Source organism: Canis lupus, chromosome 19 (genome assembly GCF_048164855.1).
Source record: "Canis lupus baileyi chromosome 19, mCanLup2.hap1, whole genome shotgun sequence".
NCBI lineage: Eukaryota > Metazoa > Chordata > Mammalia > Carnivora > Canidae > Canis > Canis lupus.
The window spans coordinates 15,450,832-15,460,904 of NC_132856.1; the positions used below are offsets into that span (position 1 = coordinate 15,450,832).

At 34.8% G+C, this 10,073-nt stretch overlaps 1 long non-coding RNA gene across 1 annotated transcript; it reads left to right on the plus strand.

Annotated features, from left to right (window-relative positions):
* Positions 1-1,807: 1,807 nt before the first annotated feature.
* On the plus strand, positions 1,808-3,238 carry LOC140611275 (uncharacterized). Its single transcript, XR_012012555.1, has 2 exons — positions 1,808-1,978; positions 3,054-3,238. It is a non-coding gene; the product is annotated as an uncharacterized lncRNA (long non-coding RNA).
* Positions 3,239-10,073: the final 6,835 nt, after the last annotated feature.

Here is a 10,073-nt window from a genome sequence, read left to right on the forward strand (position 1 = left end):
TTGTAGGCATTTTGTTTATTTCTGGAAGTAGAAGCAGCAGGAAAAACAGTTTAGTCCTTCAGAGAATTAAGGCTTGAAATGGAAAATTCAGTTCAGTCCTTAGTGACAAGCTTTCTCTAAAAGCTGTTTGAAGATGAAGCTCTCACTTAAAAATAAACAACTTAGAATCTTCTCCCACCACTGGTTGACTTTTCATGGGGAACTTCAACTGCACACATTCTCTGGAGGATAATAAAACCAACTGCCAGGATCCAAGTAGTCAGTTTCTTCTTTGGAAAATCTACATGCTGATTGGCTGCACTTCTCTCATGGGTAATATGCAGAATGAGTGATAAGGAAAGGAGAGTCATGGTGACTGCTTCCCTGCAATGACAAAACATGGGGAGTCTGTTTTGAGATTTCTTATCATACTTGCTGAAGCACAGTAATCAGGTCTCAGGATGAGATAAAAACAGGCCCTTTCTCTGTGCTGTGATAGGATAGCAAGTCAGAAAGTAGTGATTAATTAATAAATACAGTGTTTTATATAAAAAATAGAGCATTATAGAATCAGTAGGGAACTCAGAAGTTTTTAAGTTCAACGCATAGCGCAAAGCAGAAAGCTCTTTAGAGTATTCCCCAAAGATAGGACTGAACCTCATAGTGACAGAGACTTGACACATTTCAGAAAGCTGGTATTTGTTAGAAATAAGGTCCTTGTGTTGACATGAATCTGGATCTTTGTAAACTTTCCTCTAGTGATTCTTCAGTCTCTGGACATAGCACAAGTACAGTCTTGTCTCCACTAGAATTCCCAAGCGCTGGAGTGTTCTTAAAAATCGCGTTGTTCAAACTTATTGTTTTACAGGTAAGAAAACTAGAGCCAAAGAAGGTCAGAATTTTGCTTACAGTCCCAAAGTTAGTCGGTGGCCATCAATAACCCAAGTTGCTCAACTGCCTGAGTTTTTTCCACTGCACTCTTTCCAAAAAAGGGACTCCGGGGAAGGGACTGTTCATATTAGCACACACTGTCATCATCTGACTGGGCTACTGTCAGTCAGTGTTGGGAGAAAAAATGAATTTGAGAGTGAAAAAATTCTGAATTCTAATCATGGCCCTGGAACTTAATATCTGTTTAATCTTGGTTATTTTCTTGAATTTTTTTATTTTCAAATTTCTTAATTATGAATTAAAGATAACAAGAATTACCCTGAGGATGATATGAGGTCATAGTGTGATGAAGCACCTAATTCAGTGCCTAAAATAGGGTAAATGTGAATATATTTTGTGATTCTTGTTTGTTAATATTTCAGCAAATACTTTTTGAGAACCTTTAGGTTCTGGGCACTGATATAGATGCTGAGCATGTTAAACTGAACCAAAACGTGACCAGTCCCTGCCTTTATGTGAAGAAAGCTTTTGAGCAAAAATATAGGCACATCTAAATCACATTAGTGTTTAAAAAATACAGTAAGCTTGAAACAGAGAGAGTAATGAGGTGCTCTTTTCTACAGGGAGGTCAGGGAATGCATCTCTGTGGAAGTGAAACTCAAAGAGACACCTGAACAAAGTCAAGTTATGAACTATGTGAACTAGTATGTCCCAAGAGGAGGAACCATCAAGGCCATAGTTCCTGAGATAAGGGTGTTACTTCAAGTGTGAGGAAGAGCTAGGAAGCTAGTGTGGCTAAGGGATAGAAGTTGGAGATTAGGTCAGAGAGAGAGGGGCTCATATAGAACTCTCATATAGAACCCTCAGACTGTGGTAAGAACTTTGGGTAGTGATCTTGATATGGTGGGTGATTCTGAGCACAAATGTGACATCATATAACATATGTTTTAGAATAGTAGTTCTCAATCCTGGATGCACACCGAAATTTCATAAGGATTTTAAAAAATACCAGTGTTTATTGCTAGAGACTCAGATTTAAATGGTCTAGGGTGAGGCTAAGCATCTGTGCATGATAGAAGCCCTGTGAAGGAGTTAATAGGCACCCAAGGTAGGAAAGAACTCTTAAAATAAGGATATCAGTAGTTGAAGGGATAAGAAATGTATGTGATGAACCAGTGAGTTAGTTTGTGTGTTAAGATAAGTGCTGCTCCCATGCTTTATGGAAGCCACATGATCAGATATCCCCTAATGATGAAAGAGCCAAGAAAACTTACAAATCTTGGTCGAGAGTCAGGAAAAACTTGACAAAGAAAAAGAAATTTCTCACTCTCTGTTGGCCCTGCAGATTCTTTGAGTTGTAATAAAAAAAAGATAAAAAGGATCAGAAAATTGGGAGGTCAAAATGGATTCTTAAGAACCGCCTTCTAGACTTTTGCTTTATAAAAGCGTTTTAACTGCAAAGAACTTTCTTATGCTCTAGCATGTGGCTGATTAAGATTATTAATTTGAATTATATGTTGGATGTTAGTTGATTAATGATTTTCACTTCCAGTTTCTTGAATACATGTGATAAAATTTGTATAAGTGAAGTATCATTTAGCTTTATGTTTTAGTTTGCATTCTTTTAAGCATTATGTAGCTCACTGTAAAAAAAAACAGTTTAAAATTTTATAGTCATAAGTGGTGATTATTCATTGGTTCTCAACTGGTGGACAGTTTTACTCTTCATGGATCATTTGGCAATGTCTACAGACATTTTTGGTTTTACAAGTGGGGTGGCGATTAAAGATAACCCAAAATATCAGTAGTGACAAGATTGAGAAACCCTGCTTTATGGTCATTGTCCCTAACTTGATAAAGAGGAAAATCCAATTCTACAATTCCTTCCCCTTAGTTGAATCATATTATGCAAAATTTTGGCCTCTCTAAACTCAGGAGGGTGTAGTTCTTATCTGAAAATAAGATGATATTGATTAGGATCAATACAATGCAACAAATTATTAGTGCATATTATGTTTCTGTTACTGTACTAAGCTGAAACATAGAAAAGTTCCTTCCCCTTGGAAGGTAATGATCCATGAGGGTTTATATGTCAGCTATAGATATGATAATGCTGTGTAATAAGCCATATCAAAGTTCACTCAATGAAAACGCCATCATACATTCTCATTTTTTAATTTCAGATTGGCTGGGGCTCAACAGATCTAATCATGGCTTATCTCCTCACTAGGATCCAGTTCTGATGCTCCATGTGACTTTTACCCTTCCTGGACTACTAAGTTATCCAGGAGCATTGTCCTCTCATGATGGTGGTAACAAGCCCAGAGGAGCAAATAGAAACATTGAATACATACCTGTTAAGACCTGAGCTCAAAACTGTACTCATTGCCCCTTTCAATGACATTCTTTTGGCTGGAGCATGTTGTATAACTAAAACCATAGTCATGGAGGTGGTGAAATACATTCTACCTCTAGAAAAACCACATGTCACAGGGTGCAAATGTAAGGAAAGGTAAGAATTAGAAACAATAATGCCATCTATACAGAAAGACCTTCCAATTCAAAAGTGCAATAGTTTTAAGGCCATATCCTTGTCTGTGCATCTCTTGAGATTTTTAATAAGTTGAATTCAAAGACGTTGGAGTTATTAAACTTCACTTAATGTTAATCTTAAGCAGAATTTCCAATTTCCATCTGAAACTTCCACCCAAACTTCCTTCGCAACTATTTCCTTTAATAGAAATAATTTGAACCAGTTTTCTGTCCCCAACTTTATCTGGTCTAAGGTGTTCCTTCCACCACGAAGGCTGGGTAGAATTTGATTGTTGCAAAAGATAATTTATGATACTCTGGCAGTGATAGGAAAAGGAACAGATGGTTAGCATCATCAGTACCATGCAGTGTGTCAGCTGAGTGATATGTCTATGTTCTTCCTCCTCAGTGGGTGATGGCTTCCTCCCAGTTACTGCTCCTTGAGTTTGAGCACCAATAAACCTTATATTTTATAAGTGATTCTGGAAAGTACTTTCAAGAATCCTCTAATACTATAACCATGAGGTAGATGCTTTATAAACTTTACCTCTGTGCCTAATGACAACACAAAAGCTAGGTATTCAAATACAACTTAAAAATATGTGTTGTGTAGACATGTGCATTTGTAAATGCATACAATATGTCCAAAAAGGAACTCATGAATTAGTTAATGGTTATGCCAGGAGGACGTATTAAGTGGCTATGGGACAGTGGAGGGAAGTAAAATTTATGTCATGAATATTCTTTTTTGGCTTCATATATTTTGTATCAAGAGCATATATTACCTATTCCAAATATTTAAATAAAATGAAAGAGGGCTCTAGTATCCATATTTTATAATTGGGGGAGCTAGGTAAGTTACCTTTGTGCTTACAAAAGTACTTTTGTACTTTTTCTAAGAATCTGTATTCTTAGGAAAATGGCAGAGCTAAGATTTGAATACAAGTCTCTGTAATTCTACAAACTTCATTTTTATCTTGCTGTAAACCTAATTCTCAATCTTCTGGAAACATATAACATTGCATACGTTTGACTTACTGTTCAGGAGATATTCCTGCATTTTCATCAATAATGTCTCCATTAAGTGTAGTCATTAAGTTTCTGCTTGCCAGGAGTTCTGTTTGACAGGCTCTACAAAACCATTAAAGCAGGGTAGATTATCATGATCTCCAATCTGAGTGTGGAGTCATCAGGCATAAAAGTTATTATAGTATATGAAGTCATCCACTAAAAGAGATGCTAAGAAGTCTAGTTTGCAAAACTCAAGCATTTTTATCCTTTTCACCTATTGAAACAACTAGTAATAACATTTACCACCAGTATTGAACACTTGTGCCATCTGGGACTAATATTTCCCAGAAGGACTCTTCTAAGCCCAGCCAACCTCTGGAGACCATTTTTTTTTCTAACAGAAGGAGATGGATATCCAGGAATTCAAAAGTAAAATGTCACTATAGGAGGAAGTTATCCAAAGTTCATAAACCGCTTTTGTACCAAAATCCATGCATTTGCTTTGCACAGCATGCAAATGCTACCTACCTCACGTTAGGAGGTAAGGAGTGGTTGTGAAATAAAGTTTAAGAAATGGGAAATGATTTATCCTTCTGAGAACATTTGCATTGCTTTAGAGCAAACATTTATAAAGCCAGTTATCTTTAGCAGTTGCTGATTTTTTCAAGAGGAGCTCCTATCAATACTTTCAGGTCTCCTTTGGCCTCTCACAGGTTTGGGGCATTTTGTTATTGTTTTTCATTTGTCATTATGGAGAAGAAAAAGCATGATACCATGAAAAAAAATCCATACACTGGGGATTAGATCACTGGGATTAAAGTCCTTCTCCATCCAGGCTGCTGTGTGACCCTCATCAAGTCAATTCTCTTAGACCTCAGTTTCTCAGGTCTAAGAAGAGTCTGGCAGTATTCTCTATTACGTACTTCCTATCCCAGGTATGATAATCTCAAGATTTCCCCCCCAGGATATGGTAACTAAAGAGCAAGTTTTTCATCTGAGTCCTAATAAAATTGTCAAATTATTTAAATTTTCTTTAGTGGAATTTTATTTCCCTGCTCTATATGTCTCCTCCCTTTCCCTGGTTCTTCCTAGATATCTACTCTACAATAAAGGCTGTTTGTATCAGACAGCCACCAACTAGGGCAGGAGAGCATAGTAGAAAGAACATCAATTTGGAGTCAATCAGGAGTTGGTTTTATTTCATATTCTTCCATAAGTTGTATCATTTTGAAAGGGTCACTCAACTTTATTAGTATGGCATGATGACCTAGATAATCTTGGTAATTACTTCAGAGGTCTAAAAAAATCTATTCTGGATCCTGTTAAAGTGACAGGGTATGATGTTGCTTTTCCCAAGTCCCTTATCTAAGACTAGGTAATTTTGTAGAGTATATGATTGTCTCTCTTGATTTCAATTTGTATCAGATAGTAAAGAAAGGAAACCACCCCACAGTTCTACCTGACATATTAACTATTCATTATCCCATGGATTTTGATTTTGGTTGGGCTAGGAATTTAATTCAGTATAAAACTCTGGGAGAGTAAATTTTTATTTAGGGCTTCCTACATACCCCTGTCAATCACTGTGTAGGCATCTAGTTTGTCATAAGGACAATCTGTTTTGCGTTAAAATGTGATCATGGTAAAGACAGAATAGCAGCTTTCAAAAGCTTTTAACTATTACCCACAATAAGAAATACATAATGATACTTGAATACAAACTGCTGAAATAAGCACGCTGCTGAAATGTCTTTAAAAATAATTATTATCTTTATTGCATGCAGTATAACATGATATCTTTTTATTCTATTCTATTTCCTTAAAAAAAATGGATTAAGTCATGACCTACTAAACTGATTTCACAGCCCTCTAATGGGTCTTGACCTGCTGTTTTGAAAAATAGTCACAGCCAATCTACCATTTAGTCAAGATGCCCTAGGGATCCAAAAACATCTTGGCTCAGCTTTAAGCAAAGAAGTAAATAGTATCCATTAAATAATGTGCACTGGATTGAATATGGTACAGTGGAGAACTTCTCAAATACTGGCATCATCCTCACACACACATCAGCAAAATCAAAACCCTAGAGGATCTTATTAGGGTTGTCATTCTGCTCTACAATACATGTTTTCTAGTCTTTTTTCCTTAGAAGAATTTCATATTATGTAACAGTGAGTAATTTTGCCATCTTGGAAGAGCTCCATTGACTAAATGGCTTGAGGAACTGAAGGCATACTGTCCTATGTCCCTGTGTTATGGCAGCTCCAAGGGGAGAGGTAGCCTTAGTCCAAAAGAGAAAAAGCCCAAAGTTCCAACAAACAAGTTGGGAGGTTACTGAGCAAGTGAGTATCCAATGGTGAAACAAAGCAGTTGGAATAAGATCTTCCATGCATTCCATTTGGCCTATGTGCTTATCAACTTGAAGTTTTCATTTGGCTTCTAGAAATCAGCCATCTCTTGACAATGCTCTTGAGCCTGAAATCCTCACCATTTCAGTACATGGGAATTAGTCTCATGCCTCTGAGGTCAAGTTTTCAATGACCAAAGAAATTTCTTTGGACAGGTTGAAGTTTCCAAAAGTCAAGTAGAGAATCAAGGATAAGAATAGTGATTCTCAAACTGTAGAAGTGCAGTGATTTATGAAAAGATGCTTAACATCTTTTGTCACTAGGGAAATAGAAATTACTACAGTGGAAAACTACTTTAGACCCACTAAGAAAACAAGAGTCAAAAGTCAGATAATAGGTGTTGAAGAGGATATGCAGAAATCAAAACCCCAATGGGGAAAATATAAAATGCCACTTTGGAAAACAGTCTGTCAGTTTCCCAAATGATTATACATAGAGATATTCTATGACCCAATAATTCCATTCCTAGATATTTATCCAAGAAAAATGAAAATAAATATCCACAAAAAAACTTCTACACAAATGCTTATGGTAATAGTAGTAGTAGTAGCAAAAAAGTAGAAGCAACTCAATGTCCATCAACTAATGAATGGATGAATGAAATGTGGTCTATCCATACAATGCATATTATTGAGCCTTAAAAAGGAGTATATTCCAATACATATTATAATATAGATGAACTTTGGTAACATTATGCTAAGTGAAAGAAGCCAGATACAAAAGATCACACATTGTCTTGTTCCATTTGTATAAAATAGGCAAATCAACAAAGACGAGAAGTAGATTAGCAGTTGGGAACTGGGGGTAGAGGGAACAGTGAGTGACTGAATTGGTATAGATTTTCTTTTTGGAATGATAAAAATGTTCTAAAACTGGGTAGTGGTAGTGGTTTCACATCCTCTAAATACAATAAAATCACTAAATATTTTATTTTATGATATATAAATTTGGTCTTAAAGTTGCTTTTAAAATTTGCATATCTTTCATTAGTAAAACAGCATAATTTTATATGCATATTCGATATTTATAATTCTTCGGGGATTTATCTGTTCCTATCCATTGCCCATTTCTTTTCTAAGAAATTTTAAATCTTATTTATTATTGTGGTAAAATATTAATAGCATAAAGTTTACCATTTTAATCATTTTTAAGAGTATAGTTCTATGGCATTAAGTACATTTACATTGTTTTGCCATGACCAGCACTATCTCCAATGCTTTTCAACTTTCCAAAATAAAACTCCATTCTTATTAAGTAATAGCTCCCCATTCCCCACTCCCCCAACCCCTGACTACCATTTTACCTTTGGTATCTATAAATTTGATGATTCTAGTTATCTTATATAAAGGGAATTAGATAGTATTTGCCCTTTTGTGACTGGCTTGTTTTACTCAGCATAATGTCTCCTAAATACACTTTTGTTGTAGTTTACCAGAACTTTATTTTCCCTCTTTAAGGCTAATATTCCATTGTATGTATATCCTACCTTTGTTTATCCTATCATCTGTCAGTGGACACTTGATTGCTTCCCTCTTCTGGCTGTTGTGAATAATGCTGCTATGAATGTGGGTATATAAATATCTGTTTGAGACCCTGATTTCAATTTTTTTAGGTATTACCTAGAAATTGAATTGTTAGATTATGTGATAATTTGATAATACTATTGCTAATTTTTTGAGGAACTACCACCTGTTTTCCAAAGCATATACACCATTTTACATTTCCACTAGCAGTATGTAAAAATTCTAATTCTCCACATCCTTATCAATACTTGTTTATTCATTTTTCATAATAGTCATTCTAATGAGTATGAGGTGGTATCTCATAATTTTTTCCTACAATATTATTTGAGAGAACGTGAGTGAATGAGAGAGAGAGAAGGAGCAATGGGGAGAAGCATTCCTCACTGATCAGGGAGCCCAATGTGGGACTCAATCCCAGAACCCTGGGATCATGACCCTGAACCAAAGGCAGACACTTAACAGATTAAGCCACCCAGGCACCCCTATAATTTTGATTTACATTACCTAATAACTAATGTGATGTTGACTATCTTTTTGTGTGTATATTGTTAATTTGTAGATATTTTTTTGAGAAATGTCTAAGACTTTTGCCTATTTTTTAGTTGAGTTACAAGATGAGAAAGTCCTGGAGATTACTGCATGACAATGTGACTATCCTTAATACTATAAAACTTTCTACTTAAAATTACTTAAGATGGTAAATTATATGACATGAATATTTTACCATAAATTTTAAAAGGAATAATAAAAATGATTAAAGTAGATGTTAGAAGGGCAGTAAGCAGGGAACAAAAAGAAAACAAATAGCAATATGATATATTTAAACTTAATTATATCAGTAATCATACTGAATGTAATTAGACTATATAACCCAGGGCATATATTTTATTCAATTGTCTGGTTGAATAAAAACCATGACCCAACTGTATGCTACCTACAAGAAACACACTTTAAATATAAAAATACAAATATATGAGAAGTAAAAGATGGAAAAAGACATATCTAAAATATCATAAAAAGAAATAACAATACATGAAATAGAAAAGAAAAAAACAACTTAAGGTTTAAAAAGAAGATGCACCACTCAGCAAAAGAAAATTGGAGTGGCTATGTTAATGTAAGGTAAAGTTGATTTAAGGCCAGAGAAAGTTACAAGGGATAAAATGGAGCTTATCATAATGATAAAGATGATTGTTACATGGTGAAGACATAACCATCTTAGATATTTATGTATCTAAAAACAGAGCTTCAAAATACTTGAATCAAGTACTGATAGAGCTCAAGAAAAATAGGCAAGTCTATAATTTTTGCCATAAAGCAACTTTCAATTAATTTAAAATTCTGTGAACACAATGGAATTACATTAGACATAAATAAGAGAAATATCTCTGGAAAATCCCTGAATATTTTAAAATTTAATAACATTTTAATTTGTTTGTTTGTTTGTTTGTTTCTCCTCATGGGACCCAATTCATGACCCTGAGATCAAGACCTAAGCTAAGATCAAAAGTCAGACAGACTGAGCCATCCAGGCACCCCAATTTAGTAATATTTCTAAATGCCACAGTGGTCAAAGAAAAAAATACAATGAAAAATTATAAATTATTTTTAACTAAATGAAAAAATATATATACCAGACTGTTTGGATGTGGCTAAAGAAGTACTTAGAGGAAAATTTATAGCACTAAAATGCCTATATTAGATTTAAAACATGGCCCTAAATTAATGA